The sequence below is a fragment of the Mya arenaria genome, chromosome 9 (assembly GCF_026914265.1).
Source record: "Mya arenaria isolate MELC-2E11 chromosome 9, ASM2691426v1".
Classification (NCBI taxonomy): Eukaryota; Metazoa; Mollusca; class Bivalvia; order Myida; family Myidae; genus Mya; species Mya arenaria.
Window position 1 is genome coordinate 37,716,502 of NC_069130.1, and position 11,056 is coordinate 37,727,557.

Below are 11,056 nucleotides of genomic sequence, written 5' to 3' on the forward strand. Positions count from 1 at the left end.
CATTTTGGGCGTGTTTTGTTCTGTTCCGTTGACGATTTTAGGGCGGTGTAGGGTGGTGCGCACCTTAGATCCGCTAGTGCTTGCGATACACCACTTGTTCGGGTACGGTATAAACTACTTTTTGTGTACCCCGTATCCAGGATAGGAACCTTATGGTTGTTACAACACATCATGCATCTACTCAATTGACCACCCTTTTTACTTTAAGGCAAGTACGCCCTGGCGCGGGTGCTGCCCAAGATTGTCACACAGAACTTGTAGCCCGTCACGCGACACGTGTCGGAGCTGGTAGCGGTCATGGAGTCATGTGGCGTAACCGAACACGTCAGTCTTCTCCAGGTGTTCGGAATGATCGCAAAATCTAAACCCAAGGTGAGAGGGAATGAGAGATGGGGGTTAGGGTTGGGCGAGACGGGAAATCTAAACTTAAGGTGTGAGGGAATGGGAGATGGGCGTTAGGGTTGGGCGAGACGGGAAATCTAAACCTAAGGTGAGAGGGAATGGGAGATGGGAGTTAGGGTTGGGCAAGACGGGAAATCTAAACCTAAGGTGAGAGGGAATGGGAGATCGGAGAGAGGGTTGTGCGAGACGGGATTTGGTAAATGTAATAAGAGATTAAAGCGCCTACGTGCAATTTTGCTATCGTCTGCAAAGCAGAGCAAAAACAAAGGAATTACTTTGTCCGGAATCGGCGTCACACCTTTGTTCCCGATTAATAATCGTTTTGAACTATTAGGTGTATATTTTTAAAACTTCGTATATTCATTGGTCATTGATGCAAGATGACCGTACTGATTAATGGGTTAGTAAGTCAAATGTCGACGTCATGGCGACAGATTATCGGTGTGTCCGAAATTTGTTGTTTTTCTACATCATATGGGATTTTGACGTCGCAAATTCAGGTTTCGGGAAGCATGTTGGCTCCATTTAGAACCAAATCGAAACCCTAGGTTCAATGGAGATATTGGAGGGGTTGCGGGTAATACTAATACAGATTTTCGGTCGGAGTCAGGATTAATGCTGGGGCTGGGGAGTGGCTCGAGTGCCGGTAGATTATGCTAATGAGATATGTTTTCATATATTTTGAAACATAACTGATGATATTGAGATACTTTTAGTTGCTCCATCGTTCAAAGAGACCATTATTTACAGTATACATCCCATTCATTCATTTCTAGGTGCTGGAGGGCCACGTTGCACCGTTCTGTAACTACCTGACGGTGAGCACACTCGTGCCTCTCATTCTCGCCATGTTTGTTGACATGGCAACTGCAAACCCCTCTGTGTTCATCGACCATGTTACCGCACTGAAACTGCTCGCTGAACAGCAGCCAGTGTTCATACATCAAATTGTGCAGATCGTTGGGGCTGTAGGCACTGTCTCATTGGTAGGTGTTACCATGGTAGCCAAGTCAATTAACATAAACCAGTGGTTTAGAAGATGTCTATATTAACTCATTGGTAGGATTAGTGGCAACCATGACAACCAGAATGATATACCCGTGGTTTAGAAAGTATCGTCCATGTATCATTGATAGATTTAGTAGTTACCATGGCAACCAGTTAAAAACTAGCAGTGCTAAAGCAGTCGGTGCACTGTCTCATTGGAAGGTTTAGTAGTTACCATGGCAACCAGTTAAAAATACAAGCAGTGCTAAACAGTCGGTGCACAGTCTTATTGGAAGGTTTTAGTAGTTACCATGGCAACCAGTTGAATACAAGCAGTGCTAAAGCAGTCGATTAACTGTCTTATTGGAAGGTTTAGTAGTTATCATGGCAACCAGTTAAAAACAAGCAGTGCTAAGCAGTCAATGCACAGTCTCATTGGAAGGTTTTAGTAGTTACCATGGCAACCAGTTGAATACAAGCAGTGCTTAAGCAGTCGGTTCACTGTCTCATTGGAAGGTTTAGTAGTTACCATGGCAACCAGTTAAATACAAGAAGTGCTAAAGCAGTCGGTTTACCGTCTCATTGGAAGGTTTAGTAGTAACCATGGCAACCAGTTAAACACATGCAGTGGTAAAGAAGTTGGCTCACTGTCTTATTGGAAGGTTTAGTAGTTTACATGGTAAGAGATCAAATAAAAGCAGTGCTTTATATGTCAGCTCTGTCTCAATGGTAGGTTTAATTGTACCAATGGCTACTTGTTAGATAGCAAAAAAGTAGTGCTTCAGTTGTTGGCATTGTCTCAATTGTTGGGTTTAATGGCTACCACGGCAACCGGTTATATACAATTGCTTAAGGTATCAGCACTGTCTCAGTGGAAGGTTTAGTAGTTACCATGGCAACAGTTTAAATACAAGCAATGCTTACTGAATCGGCACTGTCCTAATGGTATGTATTGGTTACCATGACAACAGGTTAAATTGAAGCAGTTCTTAGGGTGCAGGTGCACTGTCTCAATGCTGGGTTTACTATGGTAACTGAATTTATCAAGAAAAAATATCAATCATGTTTTTCTGGTCCGGATAGAGAAAACCGACCCTCGGGCACGCTGCGTGGCTGGTAACTCGGCAAGCCTCGTTACCGGCTTTCGCCTGTGCCATCGGGTCGGATTTTTCTATCCGTACCGGAAACACATGATAGATACTTAAGATAGTCTCAATAATAGCTGAACATAAGACGACATTTGTATTTCATGTATGTAGATATTCATTAAGTGTTGCACATACAATAGTTGATCATGTTGTAATCAGTTATGACAGTCACATTGGTAGACTGTTAATTACCATAAAAAGTATTTTAAATTTAGAATTGTTAAAAGGAGTGGAAACAACTTGTTTTCACGTGCACTTCGACTTTAAACAAAGCTATTCTATTGGTCATTACAGGTTTCATACCAATAAATATTCTAATCCTGCATCATATAGTTAATTATATATTTTTTTTTTATTTCAGCCACACGCCGTGAGGACAATGGGTTATCTGGTCAGCCTGTTGTCTGGTTTGTCTGGCCAGGCCTCTCTTGTGGTCATCCTGCAGGTAACACACAACTAAATACTGCTTGGCTTTGTTTCATTATATTATATAACACTATGTGAACTGTAACAAGAAAATATAGGGCTTATCTGAACCTTTTTTATCATCTTGTTTTTTTTAGAAAAATAAAAAAGAATATTAATTTATCTTTATGACCTTCAATACATGTGAAGGCATGGGGGCTTCATTATGACATCATTTACTGCATACGTCATATTTAAATATAAGACCATTTTAAATTACAACCATTCTTTTGTGTATGTGAGATGATGATACACAAACTGGTGAGGTGGTTACAACCTTAGGTATACATTTCCAATGGTTTACAGACAAAGCGTCATGTATTTTCAGGAGATAAAGGCCCTGGGCTTGATACACAACAGTCTATTGGCTGACCACATGCATAAGATCAGTCGTCTGTCGCAGAGCGGATCTAACAGTGTGCGAATACTTGTCCATCAACTGAAAGATGACAGTAAAAAGTAGTATGTGTACTGAATATTATTAATTCAGCTTGAAACTTAAGTCAAAACTTAAGTCAAAAGCTTTCCAGACCTGGGGCTATGATTACAAACAGTCTAAAGTGTACGTCAAGACATGTGTACCGGATGTATTAGGTCAGTCTGATATTTTAGTCCAAAGCTTTACTGGCCATGATTTCAAACAGTCTAAAGTGTAAGTCAAGACATGTGTACCGGATATATTAAGTCAGCCTGATATTTTAGTCCAAAGCTTTACTGGCCATGATTATGAGCAGTCTGAAGTGCAAGTCAACTTATATTGTATCCTTTTAACAACCTATAGTATGCTCTCAATCAATATTATTTATATATATATATTTATATGTATATATATTTATGTAGTGTGCCCCTTTATATTTTATAGTTTGCCACAATATGTCCCTTTATCAACCTATAGTGTGTCCCTTTATCAACTTAAAGTGTGCCCCTTTATCAACCAATAGTGTGCGCCTTTATCAACATATAGTGTGTCCCTTTATCAACCTATAGTGTGTCCCTTTATCAACCTATAGCGTGTCCGTTTATCGGCCTATAGTGTCCCCTTTATCAACCTATAGTGTGCCCCTTTATGTGTGTCCCTTTATCAACCTATAGTGTGTCCCTTTATCAACCTATGGTGTGTCTATTTATCAACCTATAGTGTGTCCCTTTATCAACTTAAAGTGTGTCCCCTTATCAACCTATAGTGTGTCCCTTTATCAACCTATAGCGTGTCCCTTTATCGGCCTATAGTGTCCCCTTTATCAACCTATAGTGTGCCCCTTTATCAGCCTATAGTGTGCCCCTTTATGTTTGTCCCTTTATCAACCTATAGTATGTCCCTTTATCAACCTATAGCGTGTCCCTTTATCGGCCTATAGTGTCCCCTTTATCAACCTATAGTGTACCCCTTTATCAGCCTATAGCGTGCCCCTTTATGTTTGTCCCTTTATCAACCTATAGTGTGTCTATTTATCAACCTATAATGTGTCCCTTTATCAACCTATAGTGTGCCCCTCTATCAACCTATAGTGTGTCCCTTAATCAACCTATAGTGTGTCCCTTTATCAACCTATGGTGTGTCTATTTATCAACCTATAGTGTGTCCCTTTATCAACTTAAAGTGTGTCCCCTTATCAACCTATAGTATGTCCCTTTATCAACCTATAGCGTGTCCCTTTATCGGCCTATAGTGTCCCCTTTATCAACCTATAGTGTGCTCCTTTATCAGCCTATAGTGTGCCCCTTTATGTTTGTCCCTTTATCAACCTATAGTATGTCCCTTTATCAACCTATAGCGTGTCCCTTTATCGGCCTATAGTGTCCCCTTTATTAACCTATAGTGTGCCCCTTTATCAGCCTATAGTGTGCCCCTTTATGTTTGTCCCTTTATCAACCTATAGTGTGTCGCTTTATCAACCTATAGTGTGCCCCTTTATCAACCTATAGTGTGCCCCTTTATCAGCCTATAGTGTGTCCCTTTATCAACCTATAGTGTGCCCCTTTACCAGCCTATAGTGTGTCCCTTTATCAACCTATAGTGTGCCCCTTTATCAGCCTATAGTGTGCCCCTTTTTCAACCTATAGTGTGTCCCTTTATCAGCCTATAGTGTGTCTATTAATTAACCTATAGTGTGTCCCTTTATCGGCCTATAGTGTCTCTATTTATCAACCTATAGTGTGCCCCTTTATCAGCCTATAGTGTGTCCCTTTATCAACCTATAGTGTGTCCCTTTATCAACCTATGGTGTGTCCCTTTATTAACCTATAGTGTGTCCCTTTATCAACCTATGGTGTGCCCCTTTATCAAACTATAGTGTACCCCTTTATCAACTTATAATGTGTCCCCTTTTCTACATATAGTGAATAAATAGTGCCCCTTTATCAACCTGTAGTGTGCCCCTTTATCAGCCTATAGTGTGTCCCTTTATCAACCTATAGTGTGTCCCTTTATCAGCCTAAAGTGTGCCCCTTTTTCAACCTATAGTGTGTCCCTATATCAGCCTATAGTGTTTCTATTTATTAACCTATAGTGTGTCCCTTTATCGGCCTATAGTGTGTCTATTTATCAACCTATAGTGTGCCCCTTTATCAGCCTATAGTGTGTCCCTTTATCAACCTATAGTGTGTCCCTTTATCAATCTATGGTGTGTCCCTTTATCAAACTATAGTGTACCCCTTTATCAACTTATAATGTGTCCCCTTTTCTACCTATAGTGAATAAATAGTGCCCCTTTATCAACCTATAGTGAATATATAGTGCCCCTTTATCAGCCTATAGGGCGCCCCTTTATCAACTTATAGGGTGCCCCTATATCAACCTAAAGTGTGCCCCTTAATTGTCAGCCTCACATATTTCTACTCTAGCTCGGGTCAAAATGAGATGCGGTCCGTATCCAGCCAGACGGAAGGGACAGTGACCATTATCACTGTTGGCAACCCAGACTACCCCAGTAATGTCGTCGGTGTGAGACAGCAACAACAGCAGCAGCAGCAGCAACAACAAGTCCCACACAGCAACAGGTCCAGTCAGCTTAGTCTCACACCATCATCAAGGTTGGTACCTTTCTTATCGTATGCGAAAGGAGGACACATGCCTTTGAAAATAACTTATTAACAAAAACTATATTTTAGTATAATGCATTATCGCTGACAAGGATAGCGTTCGCTAAAAAGAGTGAAGTTAAGACAAAAAAAAAGAAAACACTTTTATACAAAAAGATACAAGTAAATTTCTGGCATTTAAAAAGCATTATTCAATTATAAACCTGTATGTGCATACCACAAATGTTTTTAATTACTTTAGAACGAGTATCGCCAACTCGAGATCACTGAGTGACCGACCAGTCAGCCCGACATCAACCCTGGATAGAGCATATTTAAACAGCGCACTCACACTGAACAGCAGTTCAGGACTTCCGGTACGGGCCACAATTATCTAGAAAGTTCTTATGCATAACAAGCTGAAGTAGATTATTTCATTAAACCAAATTTAATACTTAATTTTGATTTTAATTAACAAAATTAATTTATCATGATTATCTAAAAGATATTTTTCTTTCAAAGTCCGAAACTCTTCAAATTAAAATATTACACAAATTATACCCAAAGTAAAATATTAATCTAAGATTAATCCTGTTGTAAAGGATTAAGGATACTTCAAGGAATGAGGCCAGTAACCCTAAATATTAATTTTCTAGAAACCTTTAATGAGTGTCATGGATTCTATAAGCAATATGTCCATATAATTGAAGATTTAATTTTTTTTTTTTAAATGAAACGGCCTTTAATCAAATACTGAACATTACAGTGTCATTTTTTTAAATGTCTTTCCTGCATGAAATGATCCTGCCATTCAAATCTTGCCTGTTGTTTGAATAATAACAGTAAGGGTATTTTGGATGGTCTTGACATCGTCCTCATTGTTGTAGTGCAACAACTTGAACCATTGCCATTACTCTAAACTGTTCAATACATTGAATCATCGGTACAACTTAGTCCTCATTTTTCAAGAGACAATATGCAAATGAGAAGCAGGATTGATAACTCTTGCTTAAATGTTAATGGCATTTATTGCCCTTTGTTTAGATGAACGAATAACAACCAACACAAGACATCCATTGGTCTCTTCTTTACAGTTCAGTAAAAGCTAACACTAGGCAAACTCCTTTTCCAGCCTGAGCAACTTCGAGATGGTGTTCAGCACTTCTGCGAGAAACACATGGACACTACCAGGAAGTTTATCAGCAGTCTTTCCGCTAGGATCCCTCTACCAGCCAAATGCAGCATTGTGGGTAAGGCAGGACAAGTTCGTACATGTTGAACATGTACGCCAATGTACGCCATATGCACTTATTAAGGATTGTAGTTACACTTGGGCAAAATCACAAAATTTGCCAGTCAGGCTTCCATTGCCTGCCTGGTATACGTATAAGTAAGACACGGTAAATTGTCTTATAGGAAGTAATTAGATGGAATAGCCTCGGATAGGACCCATCCTTGTACAAAATATGGCATTGTGGGTAAAATTGGATATGTTGTATGGCCATACACCTCCATGGACAAAGAACAAGTCCACCAATTTCTCCAATGACCAACAAAGTCAAGGTTGTAGGCAATCAATGTATTAAGTTGTTTGTGAGTAGGAATGTGAACAACTAAATATAGTAAAAGTTATGCAATAAATGTTAACATATTGGGGTGGTGGAGAACTTTTTCCGCCTTAGCAAATAATGGTGGTGGAGTATATATCTACCTATGCACATATTGGTGGTGGAGAGATTTGACCGTCTATGCAAATATTTGTGGTGGCGGAGTTTTGTCTGCCTATGCAAAATTTTGGTGATGGTGGAAATTTTGTCTGCCTATTTACCAATATTGGTGGTGCGGGAATTTTGTCTGTCTTTGCAAATATTGGTGGGGGAGGGGGTATTTTGTCTGTCTATGTAAATATTGGTGGTGGGGGATTTGACCGTCTGTGCAAATATTGGTGGTGGGGGTATTTGACTGTAAATGCCAATATTGGTGGTTGGGGATTTGACCATCTATGCAAATATTGGTGGTGGGGGGATTTGACCATCTATGCCATATTGGTGTTGGGGGGATTTGACAATCTATGCAAATAGTGATGGAGGGGACTTTTGTCTGTCGCTTGTTGTACACAATTAATCATGCCCCCAAATATAAGTCCATCAACAGGAATCAAATAAACAACACAACTAACGCCCAAAAGTTGGAAATAGATATTTTGTAAAATGAATCCAATGGTATTTTATTGCAAAATTTAAGTGTTTAAATTATGTATTTTCAGACGGCAGACATAAGCGCTATGTTCGTCTCAATTTCCAGTGAGGAATAAAGGGGACAAATTGTTTGTATGGGAAGCAGTTTTTCATCCTAAACACCAAGCTTCCAAAGACCTGGATCCATCTCATGTTCCTGGCTGTCCAGGTATGAAGTCATATAGTGAAGTTATAGTGAAATAATTCACACTTGTTCCTGGCTATGATTTAAATTATATAGGCAGCAACACTTTATGATATTGTATCTATTTATAGACTTAGTCAGCGTCAGGACTGGGCCAGCAGGATTTAAGTTCTATAGCTGGCAAAACGGAATGACACTCTATCTATTTAAAGACCTAGTCAGCGTCAACCCTGGGCCAGCAGGATTTAAGCTCTATGGTTAGCAACACTGTTTGATATCCTATCTGTTTATAGACCGAGTCAGCGTCAACCCTGGGCCAGCAGGATTTAAGCTCTATAGATAGCAACACTGCATGACTTCCTATCTATTTATAGGCACAGTCAGCCTCAGCTAAGAGTCAGAAGGATTTATGTATGAGCAGCTGTTATTGTTGCTTGGCAGAAAGGAAATGGTAGCTATACATAGAATTACTGTTTGACATTCTATCTATTTATAGGCCCAGTCAACCTCGGCGTTAAGCCAGCAGGATTTAAGTGTGAGCAGCCTTAAACATTGCTGGGATGCGCTCTACCCGGAGAAAGGAAACAGTGGCTATATCACACTTGTCACCTCATCCTTCCCATCAGCAAAGGTAACATCCCTAATGATCATGTATTGGCCGTAAATAAAGAAAATATATGTGAATGTCTTTGGTTTGCATATGCATGTTATCTAAATCCAATTAGAATTTATCAAAAGTGTTTATATCTGTTACTGCTAAAAAATATGTGTCCAATACGTATTCTAAATTAAACATAAAAGTTCTTTCCATTTGAATGCAGTCTTATCCAAACATTTTCCATGACCAGGATGTCTTGCTTCAGGAGCTCCATGGTGACCGATACTTTGATGTGTTCGAGTTTAACGCCCCTCGCAAGTACTGGGCCTGCTTCATGTGTTACCACCCGGAGAAAATGTCTGAACTGATGCCTGATGGATTTAATTTTGCCAGATTTTACTGCCCGCTGGCAGCCCAGTCACGGCTCAGCTGTTTATAATTTAAAAGATATAATATTTACTATTCTCTATTGGACAGGGTCAGTTGAAGGGGAAGACCCGATACTTCACTCTCTCCGGCAGCCAGATAACCTACAGCAAAAGTGATTCGGTATGTTACACTTTATATTCACTGTATTTTAACTCACATTAGACCTACAGTTAAGTAATTCCATATGTAACACTTTACATATCCTTAATTTAACTGACATGAGAACATATTCCTATGTGAATCCAAACTCTAACTGGAATTAGATTGTGTTAGCTGAAGGTAAGGGCATGGTGAAACATAAATCACCTCGAGATTTTATTCCACTCTATATGTGTTGCGTCTGCTTGAAGTGAGATAGACATAGTTACCACAACGGCGGTCAACCAGGTGTATGTTAGTGCGTCTGGTTGTATGCCCATCAGGAAGTCCAACTTGATAATTCATTTGGTAATTTTTAAGTTATTTGTCACAAATGTTCACCATGTGAAGCTGGCATGTTAAGTGCAAGACCAAAGATTTTTCGTCAAAGGCCAATGTCACAAGTTAAGGTCATTGGTCAAAAATTCCGTGTCAAGGTCTTATTTAAGGTGAAAATACCTTCATTTTGTCTTGGTCTGGCTGTAATTATTCCAGTAGGAGATCTTATAATAACACAAATGTTTTCCACGTATGAGAAGGAGGCATTTCAACCCATATTGTTTGGTCAAATGTCAAGGTCACACCGTGTGGATTTTGTTCAGACGTTCGCTTGTTTGACATCCCTGTAAATAGAGTGCTAATCAAACATGCAGTGCCAAGTACATATCTGATTATGATTGTCAATGTGATAACTTACATGTTCTTGTATAAGGAATGAAAAAAAATGTTCATCTTAAAATATTCACCTCCAATTTAATTTATTTTACAAATTAAAAAGATGTGAATGTTACAAATATACCGATGGTCTTGTTGTTCATCTATGTATGGTGCGTTGGCAAGCAATTTTACTATCAATGTAAGTTAAGGCTTAGTTTAATAAAAATAAATCTGCGTATACCATCTATAATATCATGAAATTAATTTGTTTTTATAGAGAAAAGAAACGTTACCAGTGCGAGAAATACAGAGTGTGAAAGCTGTTCGAAAAGGCATTCGTAAGGCGTTTGAAATCTTCACAAGAGACCAGAACTATGTGTTTAAAGCAAAAGGCCAGCAAAACATTGAGCCCTGTGTACAGTGCATCCATCTAGCTGTGGCAAAGGCTCAGAATGATGGAGAGTGTACTGTTGTGGAAAACGTCACCATACCAACCATTCCAACCGGACCTAGATCTGCTGTACGCGATACAAAGTTATAGCTTTTGTGACACAGTGCACACGCTGTGATAGACAGTGATATTAAGCTCTTCATAACTTTAGATGTAGAATTGCTGTAATTATAACAAAGTGTACATATCTGAATGAATAAAAATGTGAGCATTTTGACTAAGTGCATATACTGTGATACAAAAATTTGTAGTTTGTTACCAAGTACAAACATTATTGATGAAAGATGGTTGACCATTTGTGCCCACTTTCCATTTTTTGGTGTCTTAACTGCTGGTGTATTTTGATGGCTCAACCTGTTTCTCTTTTGTTTTATTGTA

General features: G+C 39.2%; 1 pseudogene; it reads left to right on the top strand.

Annotated features, from left to right (window-relative positions):
* Positions 1-297: 297 nt before the first annotated feature.
* Positions 298-10,768, top strand: LOC128245983 (ventricular zone-expressed PH domain-containing protein 1-like; annotated as a pseudogene).
* Positions 10,769-11,056: the final 288 nt, after the last annotated feature.